The sequence below is a fragment of the Myxocyprinus asiaticus genome, chromosome 32, assembly GCF_019703515.2.
Source record: "Myxocyprinus asiaticus isolate MX2 ecotype Aquarium Trade chromosome 32, UBuf_Myxa_2, whole genome shotgun sequence".
NCBI classification, from domain to species: domain Eukaryota; kingdom Metazoa; phylum Chordata; class Actinopteri; order Cypriniformes; family Catostomidae; genus Myxocyprinus; species Myxocyprinus asiaticus.
Window position 1 is genome coordinate 32,161,342 of NC_059375.1, and position 15,318 is coordinate 32,176,659.

General features: G+C 39.8%; 1 protein-coding gene across 2 annotated transcripts in view; it reads left to right on the forward strand.

Annotated features, from left to right (window-relative positions):
• The window catches only part of LOC127422981 (RNA binding protein fox-1 homolog 3-like), a 624,242-nt gene that overhangs the window by 394,142 nt on the left and 214,782 nt on the right, over positions 1-15,318 (forward strand). The gene's annotated exons all lie outside the window — the stretch shown is intronic.

The window sequence follows — 15,318 nt, forward strand, 5'->3', positions numbered from 1 at the left end:
AGGACTCTGTGCAGGCCAGTCAAGTTCTTCCACACCAAACTCGCTCATCCATGTCTTTATGGACCTTGCTTTGTGCACTGGTGCGCAGTCATGTTGGAAAAGGAAGGGGCCATCCCCAAACTGTTCCCACAAAGTTGGGAGCATGGAATCGTCCAAAATCTCTTGGTATGCTGAAGCATTCAGAGTTCCTTTCACTGGAACTAAGGGGCCAAGCCCAGCTCCTGAAAAACAACCCCACACCATAATCCCCCCTCCACCAAACTTCACAGTTGGCACAATGCAGTCAGACAAGTACCGTTCTCCTGGCAACCGCCAAACCCAGACTCATCCATCAGATTGCCAGATGGAGAAGCATGATTTGTCACTCCAGAGAACGCGTCTCCACTGCTCTAGAGTCCAGTGGCGGCGTGCTTTACACCACTGCATCCAACGCTTTGCATTGCACTTGGTGATGTATGGCTTGGATGCAGCTGCTCGGCCATGGAAACCCATTCCATGAAGCTCTCTACGCACTGTTCTTGAGCTAATCTGAAGGCCGCATGAACTTTGGAGGTCTGTAGCGATTGACTCTGCAGAAAGTTGGCGACCTCTGCGCACTATGCGCCTCAGCATCCGCTGACCCTGCTCTGTCATTTTACGTGGCCTACCACATCGTGGCTGAGTTGCTGTCATTCCCAATCGCTTCCACTTTGTTATAATACCACTGACAGTTGACTGTGGAATATTTAGTAGCGAGGAAATTTCACGACTGGACTTGTTGCACAGGTGGCATCCTATCACAGTACCACGCTGGAATTCACTGAGCTCCTGAGAGCGGCTCATTCTTTCACAAATGTTTGTAGAAGCAGTCTGCATGCCTAGGTGCTTCATTTTATACACCTGTGGCCATGGAAGTTATTGGAACACCTGAATTCAATTATTTGGATGGGTGAGCGAATACTTTTGGCAATATAGTGTATTTAAGTGCTATTTGAAAGACTTTTATATTCATATTAATATTTCATGACCTCTAGATGGCGCTGATTTGTGACACGAATATTTTCAGGCCTTATTTTGTTATTTTATGTAACATTAAAGCAGAAGTGATGGTTATCTATGAAAGGTTCAGATTCTAAGCTTTCAAACTATACCCCATATGCCTGACTTATATATTAGGAGACTTGAACATTTTAAGCATATACCTTTTTGCGACATAGTGCATAGACACTATGTATGTTGTTTAACATTCCATGCTTCAGGATTCTGCTGTACATCAATACCCATGGAATTTGATTCAATATAGCAAAACATATGGGGCCAGTGGGTTTTATGCACCCCCGCCATGATGAGAAGACACTGATCGAAGATACCACCCCCACCCCCCGCACGACCCTGAGCAGAAAAGGCTTTAATCTGTGTTGTCATGAAAAATGAGGGTCGAGGGAGAGAAGAAAGAGAAAACAAACTTGTTATTCCGGCTTTTCCCGATTACTGATGTCTTGGCCTGGCATTTTCAGACAGGCAGGTGGCACATTATGCCAACCGAGGAGAGGTACCTGCTGGCAGAGGAGGCAGAGTGAGAAAGGGAGAGAACAAGAGTGAGGCGGTGGGAAAACAAGAGTTGAAAAGAGAATGATGGAGTGCATTTGAATGGTCAGGTAGTTAATGCTTTATGAGATTGGGCCGAGGAGGTGGTGGAATGCAGTGTGAGCAGTATTACGCCACATAAATCTGGAGGCCTGCTTTCCCTGCCTGTGTTTGCACTTAATTACCTTAGCCTTGTGCATACCTATAGGTCTTCCTTAATGGCCAGCTCTCATAGCCCTTCTCATGCCACAGGCCAAAGAGGCTATTTTCACATTGTCCATGTGCTGTGTGTGAGGCCAAATACCATATACAAGTTGATTTAAAAACAAACCAGCTGTTTAGGTCATTTTAAAGCTGAAGTATGCAATGTCTGTGATATTTGCATCACCAAATGGAATTGCAAAAATAATGATTGTATTCAAACAGGTTTCTCGAGCACTCCCACTGACTGTCATTGGTCGAAAAACAGATAGTCCTGCCCCAAACTTTGGTTGTACCAGTGATGTTGGGTTGGGCTGGTCGAGATGCTCAAATAAACAGAGGAATGTTTTGATAGCGCCACAGTGTATCTTAAATTAAATAATGTTATAAGTATCTTAAAAATATCGTTTATTTTAAGGACAAGGGAATTATTTGCAAAGTGTGGAGAATCATTAAGGCATTGGTATTGATTATCTCCCAAAAAAGAAAATTGCATTATCCTCGTGCGACCCCGTGTCCACATGCGTGGATGTTGTATTTTGGCTTCGCTATATGCAACATATAATTTAAATGAATAAAATCCGACTGAATACTGTTCAAAAGACTCTAGACTGTCATTTAAAGGGTTCACTTCTGCCGTACCGAGTCATGTGACACAACATCATGTCGTCGATTTCCTTGAAGCACTCCTATGGATACAGCGCCAACAAAAGTTCCTTTGGTAAGAAATATATTTTTGGCTGTAAAGGGTAGAGTCTCTAGTTTTGTTTGATATGCCGCTTTAAAAAAATTTGTTAATTTTTCGCAGACAGCACGCTGATAAACATGATGTCTGCATATGTGGACACTGGCACTGCATTTCCTCAAAAGTAGAAAAAAACATGTTAGTTATTTTGAATAACTTTCAACTTTGTTTTGTGGGTCATTTAGCTTCATTTTAATATACATTTTGTTATGTTTAATTTTGTTATCTCTGTGCAACACTATTCTATTCATTAACATTTGTAAATGCATTCATATATATTTACTGTGCATTTTCACATTGAGAATAAATGGGTTCATCCAAAAGCTTTCAGAGGCTTTATATGGAGTTAGGATGAAAAAAGGTTTATTTTGAACGGTTCTGAGACCAGTGCAGACAGACAGCACACTGGAGTTTAACTAATTCACTAAATAGTGATCAAGGGAGCACCCTATTGCTTTCTATGCAGTGCATACTATCCTAAAATCCAACCAAAAGTTATGTTTCAGGCTGCAGATGATTTTTGTGGTAAGCAGTACATAGATTCAGAATTTTATAATGCAACATTTTAATTTAACATGGTTGGCAGCGATTGGATGATGCTGGACATTACTTTGAATAAGAATTATTTATTCAGCTTTACAGAAAGTCAGCTGTAATGTCTGTAATGTCTCAAAAACATGAATAACCAACACTCCTGGAAACATAATAAACAATTTGACTTTCTATAGCTTAATGTTATTTAAAATGTAAAAAAAGTAAAAAACAAAAATTATATATATATATATATATATATATATATATATATATATATATATATATATATATATATATATATATATATATATTTATTTGTTTTATTTATTTTTATTTTTGTATTTTTTTTTGGCTTCTTATTTTTAGGTGCTACTAATTACAAATCAAAAAGGGAAATGGAAAATGAAGACAGCAGTCACGCTCGGGTCTCAGGAGGTTATACAAATGCAGATATTGTATAATGTTATAATCTTAGTCTTTCACACAATTTATCTATTTTATAATGTATTAGTTTCAATGGCCTCCTAGTGTCCTCACCTCACTTCACAATTAAACAATTTCACAACCATTTATTTCATAAAAAGGTCTATACGCATGTAATTATAGGAAGTGCCCCTCCCACATCTCCCATAAGCTGTCTCGCCCAGGTCAGGTTTGTTTGGCCTCTCAGGCAGGCGGGATCGGAATTTCATGCATAAGATGGCTCCCGTCAGGGGGCCCTGCTTTTGAGCTGCCCGTTATGGATTTAATGATTTCCCTGGTGCATGCGGTGGCTTCAAACCCCAGGATCTGTGTAGCGCTGCCATCTTGAACACCTCCCATTGACCTTGGAGATTATTGCTGGACTAGGCAGCAGAAAAGTTATGCTATATCTTAGTCAGGAGCTGTCTTCTATCAATGAGATGCTGTTTTGACCATCGATCGGTTCTATGCCAGGACACAGCACTTGATTGATGCTTGGCGAGCATCGGACTGACCTGGAGGACAGCCTTGGAAGAAAACACAGGCACTCTGCTTTTCCAGCACCTCAAGTGTAATGGCTACAATGATGGAGTATGCATGGAGACTCTTTGACCTAGAGCAAACCCAGTTAGAAAAATTATTTTTTGTGGATTTCATTTGTTTATGGTTTTGTTTTAGTTTTATTATGTTCTGTTTTTGTTTTGTTGCTTTCTTTTTTGTTTAGTTTTTGTGTAGCTTTGCTTTGTCTTTTTTATTTTATTTTTTTAATTTTTTTATTTTATACATTTTGTTTGGACTGGCAGCATTATTGGTGGGATCTTTGAACTTGTGGCTTTCTGAGGGCTTGATAACCCAGTGCCTTTTAACCCCTTCATAAATACTCCATCAAGTCTTTTTCAGTGCTGATGGGCATAAATTATATAATCAATATCACTGAACTGTGTATGTCCTCATGAATATCACACAATCTATCCACTCTGAACGATATGGCCCTTGTTATATAATGCAATACCACCATCCTACACCCTTACTTGAGACCTGTCTGTAATTTTTAACACCACTTGTCAAGTAATGAGTACCATTAACAAGGTCCTCAGACAGTCCTGGCCAAAGCACTGGCAAAATAAAACACACATAATAAGAATGTCAGGTCAAGGGGGGCCTGGTTAGCTCATTGGTAAAGACGCTGGCTTCCAAACCTGGAGTATCCCAGGGCGTGCTGAGTGACTCCAGCCAGGTCTCCTAAGCAACCAAATTGGCCCGGTTGCTAGGCAGGGTCACATGGGGTAACCTCCTCGTGTCGCTGTAATGTGGTTTGTTCACAGTGGGGCATGTGGTGAGTTGAGCATGGATGCCGCGGTGGGTGGCATGAAGCCTCCACACGTGCTATGTCTCCATGGCAATGCGCTCAACAAGCCACGTGATAAGATGCGCGGGTTGACGATCTCAGACGACGGAGGCAACTGGGATTCGTCCTCCGCCACCCAGACTGAGGCAAATCACTATGTGACCATGAGGACTTAAAAGCACATTGGGAACTGGCCATTCCAAATTGGCAGAAAAAAAAAAAAAAGAATGTCAGGTCAAATTTTGACTTTCATCACTTCGCAACTCTAAGTAGGAACTGGTTGAAGAGGTTTTTGTCAAAAGTTGAATATAAGTTGTTGTTTTCACCCAATTATGCTACTTTTATGGGTTTGGATGCAGGTTTTTTTGGCACATCATGTTGATGTATTTGTTTAGATCTGCATCTGTGAATTTTCTGGGGCCTGAAACAACAAACGTATTTGCTGTCATTGGCTGATTTTGAGCCTGCATGTATTGTTGTGATTTTTTTTACTGAAATGAGATGTAACATTGAAAACCCTTTGTGATGCCAGTCAGGATGTGTCACAGTCGTTTAATTTGCCAGAGCTTGCAGCTTTCTAAATGTGGCACAATTTCCAGACATATTAGAGATCTAACGATCACTTCTTTTTATCTTTTTGTGTTTGTGTCTGAGTGTGTTTGTGTATGTTGGTCCTGTCTGACCCCTGCCTTGTTAAGGGAATGCCTCCATGTGGTCAGTTCACAGGAGAACACAGGTTGTCAGGTCAGGCCCAATCAATCAGCTTTGATCTTTAATAGACCCTCTCCCCAAGCTCCTCAATTAGACCTCCTGTGCCGGATTTTCCAATACAAGGGATCCTGAGGCTTGTCAGTGAGAAAAGGGATCACACTGTTTGTGACTTACACACAAGCACACACATACTCGGTCACATTCAGTCACACACATTCAATGGCACTTCCTCTATTAAGGACACTGAATGTGACTGTTTATGTGTGTGTACAGGTGCATCTCAATAAATTAGAATGTCGTGGAAAAGTTCATTTATTTCAGTAATTCAACTCAAAATGTGAAACTCGTGTATTAAATAAATTCAGTGCACACAGACTGAAGTAGTTTAAGTCTTTGGTTCTTTTAGTTGTGATGATTTTGGCTCACATTTAACAAAAACCCACCAATTCACTATCTCAAAAAATTAGAATATGGTGACATGCCAATCAGCTAATCAACTCAAAACACCTGCAAAGGTTTCCTGAGCCTTCAAAATGGTCTCTCAGTTTGGTTCACTAGGCTACACAATCATGGGGAAGACTGCTGATCTGACAGTTGTCCAGAAGACAATCATTGACACCCTTCACAAGGAGGGTAAGCCACAAACATTCATTGCCAAAGAAGCTGGCTGTGCACAGAGTGCTGTATCCAAGCATGTTAACAGAAAGTTGAGTGGAAGGAAAAAGTGTGGAAGAAAAAGATGCACAACCAACCGAGAGAACCGCAGCTTTATGATTGTCAAGCAAAATCGATTCAAGAATGGACTGAGGCTGGGGTCAAGGCATCAAGAGCCACCACACACAGACTTGTCAAGGAATTTGGCTACAGTTGTCGTATTCCTCTTGTTAAGCCACTCCTGAACCACAGACAATGTCAGAGGCGTCTTACCTGGGCTAAGGAGAAGAAGAACTGGACTGTTGCCCAGTGGTCCAAAGTCCTCTTTTCAGATGAGAGCAAGTTTTGTATTTCATTTGGAAACCAAGGTCCTAGAGTCTGGAGGAAGGGTGGAGAAGCTCATAGCCCAAGTTGCTTGAAGTCCAGTGTTAAGTTTCCACAGTCTGTGATGATTTGGGGTGCAATGTCATCTGCTGGTGTTGGTCCATTGTATTTTTTGAAAACCAAAGTCACTGCACACGTTTACCAAGAAATTTTGGAGCACTTCATGCTTCCTTCAGCTGACCAGCTTTTTAAAGATGCTGATTTCATTTTCCAGCAGGATTTGGCACCTGCCCACACTGCCAAAAGCACCAAAAGTTGGTTAAATGACCATGGTGTTGGTGTGCTTGACTGGCCAGCAAACTCACCAGACCTGAACCCCATAGAGAATCTATGGGGTATTGTCAAGAGGAAAATGAGAAACAAGAGACCAAAAAATGCAGATGAGCTGAAGGCCACTGTCAAAGAAACCTGGGCTTCCATACCACCTCAGCAGTGCCACAAACTGATCACCTCCATGCCATGCCGAATTGAGGCAGTAATTAAAGCAAAAGGAGCCCCTACCAAGTATTGAGTACATATACAGTAAATGAACATACTTTCCAGAAGGCCAACAATTCACTAAAAGTGTTTTTTTTATTGGTCTTATGATGTATTCTAATTTTTTGAGATAGTGAATTGGTGGGTTTTTGTTAAATGTGAGCCAAAATCATCACAATTAAAAGAACCAGAGACTTAAACTACTTCAGTCTGTGTGCACTGAATTTATTTAATACACGAGTTTCACATTTTGAGTTGAATTACTGAAATAAATGAACTTTTCCACGACATTCTAATTTATTGAGATGCACCTGTATATCATGTGAATCAAAATCAATGCATTTTGATGTATAGTTCAAAACTGCTCTGTTCAGAAATCATGTGAGCTGCCTACATAGACAGCATTTTAAGGCATTGCTCCTGATGCAAATGCTATTCCAAAAAAAAAAAAAAAAAAAAAAAAAAAAAAAGGGTAGAGTGGAACATTTATTTGGAAGGTGGTAGACAGCCTTCTGAGATCCCTTATTTTGGCAAATTATAAGGAAGCATTGCTCTTACCCTTCACAGAGAAGATTTTAAAGGAATTTTAAAAATGGCTATTTTACCCAATGTTTATGTGTGCTATATACTTTTATCCTTATTAGAGTATCACACTGTTAGCTGAGCAGCATGTTAAAGCTAAATACATTCCAAATCGGTCACTTAATAAATATCATTTGAGTTAGAATGTTGCCTTAGAAAACAAATGCCTTTGTATGCAGTAAACAGCAATGCAGCGCACTAGGATATGGAACAGAGTCAACATTTGGCAAAATAATAGTTATAAAATGCAACATCTTTTACCTATTACACACTAAAAATAGAGGACACTGTTCATTCTGAAAACCCCCAGACACACTCTGTGTATGGTTTTAAATTCAATAAAAAAGAATGGTTTAAACTTGCATAAAATGCTTTTTATTGCTTTTATTGGCCATATTGAATTTTATGTCTATATTTGAAGTTGAGTTCTGCAATTTTAACGTTAATATATGTTGAGTTGCACAACTAGGTCTAAAGAATGTTGTTTAAATTAAGTTTACTTTTCATCATTACTTCTGTGATTTTATTGTCACACTCTTATTGTCACACATCCCTAATCCAGGAGCGATTACATTCAATATGTGCTGTCACCACCTCATGATGTATGTGAGTCACTGTCATACTCAAAGCTCACAGATAGACACAGTAAATGAAGACTCGCAGAGGAGTTTGAACTCAAAGCCTTTGTGACTCCTGACTCCTGGGAATATTTTGGCAGCTGTGGGTGACAAAACCAAGCAGATCAAGAACTTGCGGCAAATTTCCAATCTTCTTTAGGAAAAGAGTCTTCACCGGCTTACTGACTGCACATGTAGCTAACTTTATTTCTTTATTGTTTTTTTCTGTCTGTTTCCCCTTAAATCAAGTTGCAGCTCTTGCTATATACAATATAAATGATTCAAGTTAGGGAAAGTCCTTATTGATGCTTTTGAGTGATTGCTGGAGAGCAGTACATTTGACGGCACATACAACTGTCAGAAGTACGTCTCTGTTTCTCAGTTTCACTCTCTGTCTATGTATTAATCTGATTCAGCTGTGTGGATTCATCTGTTTGTTGATGTGTTGTGCATTCTTGCATAAACACAATTGTGGCAATGTATATTCTAGTGGTGTGCAGCGATTATCTGTATCTGTTGCAATGGCTAAACTTATCTGTATCTATATTCGGGTATAACCGGATGTGGGCGGGGCTAACTCTAAATGAAAAGCCCATTTTTAAAAGTTACTCTATTCTATTTATTGTTTCTATATAGTAAATATGCCTTGTATAACTCATAAAATATATTTTTTATTTTATTATTATTATTATTATTATTATTATTATTATTATTATTATGCCTGTGAATCAGTTCACAATTTTTAATTAATTAATAGCACAGTTTTATTTTGTGATTAATCACGAAGAAAAAAAGGACACACTTCAGCTTCATTTGTGCACATGAGAATAAGGTAATGTATGGGGTGTTTTTCTTTTGGGTGTCTCTAAGATTTGACTGAATGCTACCTGCGGATTCAGTTATTGAAATTGTCTTATTGGGCTTGCCTTTTGCTCTGCTCATTTGAGACATTTGGTCACTGATCAAAGGACCCCTCATTTTGGTGGTCAGTGCACACAAATCTGAAACAAGAGGAGGGGAGAGAAAAGCAGAAAGGGAGAGAGCAATCATGAGGGGGGTTTCCAGCTGTCTCTGGTTGCATGCCAGGTGGGATGACATGGGGCTCTGAAGGGTTTGAGGGGAAGCTGGCTGGAGACGAACCAGCAGAATGGCACACTGGAGATATGCAAAACGCTAATGATCCAAACCCTCCCCCTGCCGGGACGGCTCTATCTGCCGGGCCCCTCCAAGTGGTTCGCTCCACTGGGGATTCTCACCAGCAGGTCCAGGTATCCATGATTGCTTTTTAATGTGTGGCTCTTAGCCAATGGGAGCAGGGATTTTCATCAAGTATGACTGCAGAAATATTAAACTAGCCTGGGATTATTTTTCAGTCACAGTCCATTAAACTGTATACGGAAGTGGAGCCAGGAGCCTGCTCCTGCCTGCACAAGTTAGGCCAATTAGGGTTCTAATTTTTTATTAATATGCCGCAATGTTAAATAAACATGCAAACAGCTTTCGTGTTGTATGCCAATTAAATGCTGTTTTATTTGACTGCCACTTTAATCAGGCGGCTACACAGGGGGAGGATATGGAGTTTAATTAAATTGTATAACTATGCTTTTCCTGTCAAGGCCCTTTTATGATTTCAAAGTAATCTATAAGGACATCTGCCATTGATTTACTCATATTTTAATAAATTATGCTGGACCGCACCCTTGCGAGACTCGGCACACGGGAGAATCGTAAAGCAACAGGGTGGAAACAAAGCAGCGAGCGGCAGGCCCAAGTCATTTTTTATCACGGGGCAGAACGTCTTCCCCCCACAAACAATAATCTTCCAGCGATGGCAGGGAGAATGTTTCAAAAGCTCATTTTGCCGGATTTTATCGCTTCCCCTGTTCCATCAATATTGCCTTCTGGTTGATTTTTAATTTCAGGTTGGAGACCTCAGCTTATTTAGTGCGTGGCTGATGACATTGTATTTATTTAGTGCTCTCGTCAATAGCTCACTCAAGTGCAAAAAGTCACTCCTCTGCTATTGGTGGGTTCTGAACAGATAAGTCAAATTCTTAATGCACATATTTTCAGACTGCCAGCATTGTATTAGCTCTGTGTTGTATAATGTGTTAGTCTTTCCCGGTTTTCTCCCAGTGAACTTTGTGATCAAAACCCCCATAGATACCCTAAGAAGATATTGTGTTTTTCAAATCGTTTTACTTGTAGAATACTGTTGTTAAAGGGGTTAATAAAGATGCTGATGATGGGGATGATGGAGGGGTGTCTAATCAGCCTTGCTTATGAATATTAATTAGGTGATTTATAAACTTATAAACATTTAAAGACAGACCTACTGGGGGGCCTGGGTAGCTCAGTGGTAAAGATGCTGGCTACCACCCCTGGAGTTCGCTAGTTCAAATCCCAGGGCGTGCTGAGTGACTCCAGCCAGGTCTCCTAAGCAACCAAATTGGCCCAGTTCCTAGAGAGGGTAGAGTTACATGGGGTAACCTCCTTGTGATCGCTATAATGTGGTTCGTTCTCGGTGGTGAAGTTGAGCGTGGATGCGGTGGCGTGAAGCCTCCACACACGCTATGTCTCCGTGGCAATGCGCTCAACAAGCCACATGATAAGATGCGTGGGTTGACGATCTCAGATGCAGAGGAGTGAGGCAAATCACTACATGACCACGAGGAGTTAAAAGCACATTGGGAATTGGCCATTCCAAATTTGGAAAAAAAGGGGAAAAATCCAAAAAACAAAAAACAAAAATAAAAACAGACCTACTGTGAGTTCTGAGGTTGTTAATCAATGCTTCTGCTGAAGTCGTAATTCAGTTAAAGAAAAAACATGTTTAATAGTGAAATTTCTGTCTTTCTGGTCCAACACTCTTATCAGGTTAGCTACTCGCACTGGATTAAGTGTGTGAATGTAGGTGAGTCTTTAATACAAGCGTTAAAATGTATCGTTTTTCAAATTATGCGCTTTAGTAAAAGTGTTTTGATATCATAACATAGCAGTGTGTGAGTAATAGTGTGAAAAATAAGTGTTAAAAGTCATAATCAGCCGTTGCGTTCATAATTTGACTGATTGACAAATTTTCATACACTAATGAATTTGTTCAAAGCGATAGGTGAACTCTTGGAGCCAGTGTTACCTTTACGATTAAAGTGCCCAAGCAACATGACAGCTTATGATGCTGCATGAGTTTGAATTTGTGTATTTGTACTCATGGTCTCTCTGGGCTTTAGAAGGGTGGAGGTAGCAGCAGAAACAGTGGTAGCATGCGGTTATTAATGCCTCGCATCCCTCGCAGCCATGTCTGCCGCCACAGCTTCATGATGTATTAATCAGAGCACCGGCTCGAACTGCCCCTCCAACTGCAGGTGATTAAGTAGGATTGGAGAAGTGTTTAAACAGACACAGCCACACTCCCTTCTTTGAAACAAGGCTTTTTAGCATCCCCAGGGTACAGGAGGTGTAATGAATACATCGTTTGGAGAGTGTTGTGATGCCCTGGAGAGGGCTCTAGAAGAAGAGGGCTTCTTTTTCTCCAGCCCCAGTGAATCAGGCTCTGGCCCAGAAACAGGCAGGGTGGGATGGCCATATGGACTGGCTTGTGTGTGTCTAGAGTGTTTGGGTTGCACGGAGGTCCTAACAGAGCTGCCCTATGGAGAGGAAGGGCCACGTCTGCTGGTCTAGTATGAGAGTGATGCCAAAAGAGATCCGGGTCAGTGTGGCTAATGGAAGCACAGGCCCAGGACAGGATGGCCCCTGCCAGAGGTACAGAGCTTTGGGGGAGGAAGCTTCCAGCCGGAAGGAGCCAGACATTATGGAATGGCTAGCTACACTACAGTGGCATTCCTGTTGTTTGCTTGGCAATAAGAGTAAAATTTACATTTATTTATTTATTTAAATGTTTTACTTTTTATTTTTTGCAGTGTAGCAGGCCGTTATTGTTATATTACACTACCAGTCAAAAGATGGACACACTTGAGGGAATTCATGATCTTACAAACCTTTTGATCTAGAGGCGCATGCATAGATCTTGAAATGTCTTTTGCGGACAAATACCTTTTTGTATATTAAGGTAAATACCTTAAATGTCTTTTTGTACCTGCATACTAAACTTTAGTCAAGTTTTTATTTTATTTTATTTTATTTTATTTTATTTTTTAGATGGTTGAGCTGGACCAGATAGTGAAGGGAGAAGAAGTATCTTATGCTTAAATGCTTGAAATTAGTATTATTTAAATTGTACCTCTATAGGAATTTCTTACAAAACTAAACTGATATTTTATTTTATTTTATGAGTTGGACTGGAATTTAAGGAAAAGCACCAAACATGCATTGTAACTATTTAAATACTGTTTAAAAAGCTTCCCAGGATCGACCTCATGAAGTTGGTCAAGAAAAATGTGGGCAAAGGATGGCTAATTTAAGGAGGGTAAAATATAATAGTTTTTTTGTTTGTTTGTTTGTTTAACAAATCTTTCCACTACATAAATAATAAAGAATAAGTATGTTTGTCCAAATTTTTGACTGGAATATCGGTATCATGCTCTCTAAATCGGTATCCACCACTGAAAAACCCATAGGCCAACTGATAATTTGTGCACTTTTTGACCAAAATACTCTCCTCAATTTGATTAGGTATGTCCAACCTTTTCACTGGAAGTGTTTTTCCTTTATCGATACACATAAAACAATTTTAACATACAGTACATTGCCCATTCCTTTTTTCAGCAGGCTTCACAGAGTCATCTTATATAATAGAATTTAATTTGTGTTTTTTGCCTTATTATCATGTTATCATGGACCTAGAAAAACGACACACTCGCATCACACTTCAGAAAGTGATTCAAAGCCTGATACTTTCCCACCGATCAGGCAGGAATCGTTTACGATGCTTATTGTTATCGCTGCAGAGAAAAAGCAAGATAATGCACTTTTAGTTTCTCCATTCATTTGCATGAGTGCGCAGCAATGTGCTGACGAACCCTGGACTGAGATGCACCGATGGCAGATTGAGATGTGATGACACTCTTTTCAGCCTTAAATCAAACTGTTATTGCCTCCTTATCAAACCAAAAATACTCCCCCTCACACACTGTTTATGACAACTTTGACATTTCTTGTCAAAATTTGACTTGTCAAATTTGCCAAACTGCAGGGCTTAGAGACTGATAAAGAGAGCTAGGTTAGGAAAGGTTGTCAGAGAAAGAGTAAGGCTTTTAAGACAAACCGCATGAGAGAAAACTGGGAAAAAGAAAGAAAGAGAGCGAGATAGTGGAGCAGACTGGGAATTGTAGTAATGTATCTGCAGTGTAGCATGTCAATGCAGCTTTACTGTACTGCATCCTCAACTTCGCTCTCAATAATTAATTACAGGTGAGACGCGGTGTGAAACATGGTGCGAACAGACAGCAGGCAAACTGCAATGACAGCCATCCCTCTTTACGTCTCACCTGTGACACATTCTTGTGATGCAACCACAGCATGCTTTGAATTACATCATCTGAAAAAGCGCAGGGCCGCCATTCAGACCACTCTGCCTCCAAATCTATGGCAGATGTCTTGGGTGGAAATAGAGAAAGCCACACTGGCTGTTTTATTGCTAATTAGGCCATATCTTTTTATTCGTAGACACCAAAAAATCAGCCACATGTATCATGGATATAAATGCGTTATAGTTGTGATCGATTGACTAGAGCATGGCCCTATGGCATGAATATTCATGGGGTGATGTAAAGAGAAGGGGGAGCCGTGTCTGAGTCTCGTGGAATGTGATCCGTGGACTTTACAGTCACGGCCGGGGAGCCTGCGGCTAGCAGCCACCATAAACAATAACGCAAGGCGCATTTATAACACTAAAACTCATGTGTCGCCGCAGCCACAAAGAGCACAAGTGACATTTTAATGGGCCTTTTTACTTTTTGTTTTTCAGTAATGAATGCATTGCTTGCTGTGGTGCACGACACAATATGTGGCTCACTATTGTTTTGAGGCATAATGCAGATTTTTGCTGTACTTGGCATTTATAAGGAATAATTTAATACACATCGCAATCTTCGAACGCTTCTCTCTGAGTCGGCTTTCAGACTGGGGAATTATAGATTGTTTGTGTTGAACTGGTGGAATATTTTAGTGTGTTTCTGTGTGGTGCAGCCATGTTTCCTTTATGCTACTGTAGGCTCTGATCATTTGTGTGTGTGTGTGTGTGTGTGTGTGTGTGTGTGTGTTTGTTTGTGTTACCCAAAGGAGGTTCAATGCAGCTGTTAGTTTGCTTTGCTGTGTAAGCAGGGCTGACCCCACTGTTGATCACATGCCAAGCACTAATCCCACACACTGCGCCACTCACACAGAGACTGATGCACACCAAACAGCAGAGACTGGAAGAGTTTTTATTTTTATTTTACATGTTTACATTTTCATAACGTTTTATATGTAACTCCTACACTTTTCAGTGAAAAAAAAAAAAAAAAATAAAAAATAGAATAGAAAATATTGTTTAATTTGTTTGTTTGTTTGTTTGTTTGTTTGTTTGTTCGTTCCTTTCTTTATCAGTGGCAACTATAAACAAAGAAGCAACCAAATTGTGGAAAAAAATTATATTGGAAATAAACAAAATTAGAATAGAAATATTAATTTGTTTTGCCTTTCTTTCTTTCTTTCTTTCTTTGTTTATTTTTCTTCATTTTTTCTTCACTCTTTGCCTCTTTATTTCCTTCCTCCCTTTGTTCCTTTCCTCTTTAATTCTTACCATCCTTCCTTCCTTCCTTTTTTTATTCTTTCTTTCTCTCTTCTCTTCCTTTTTCACCCTTCTTTTTTCTTCCTTTTTGTTCCTTCTTTGCCTCTTTAATTCCTTCCTTCCCTCTTTTATTATTTCCTTCCTTTCCTTTTTATTCTTTCGTTCTTTCTTTCTTTCTTTCTTTCTTTCTTTCTTCCACCATGCTTTATAAAAACTATTCCAAATACACACATGTTTACAAACTTCTGCATTCATGATTTAATCTCTGCATTTATATCTTCAACCAACTCTTTTCTTTTTCTGTCCT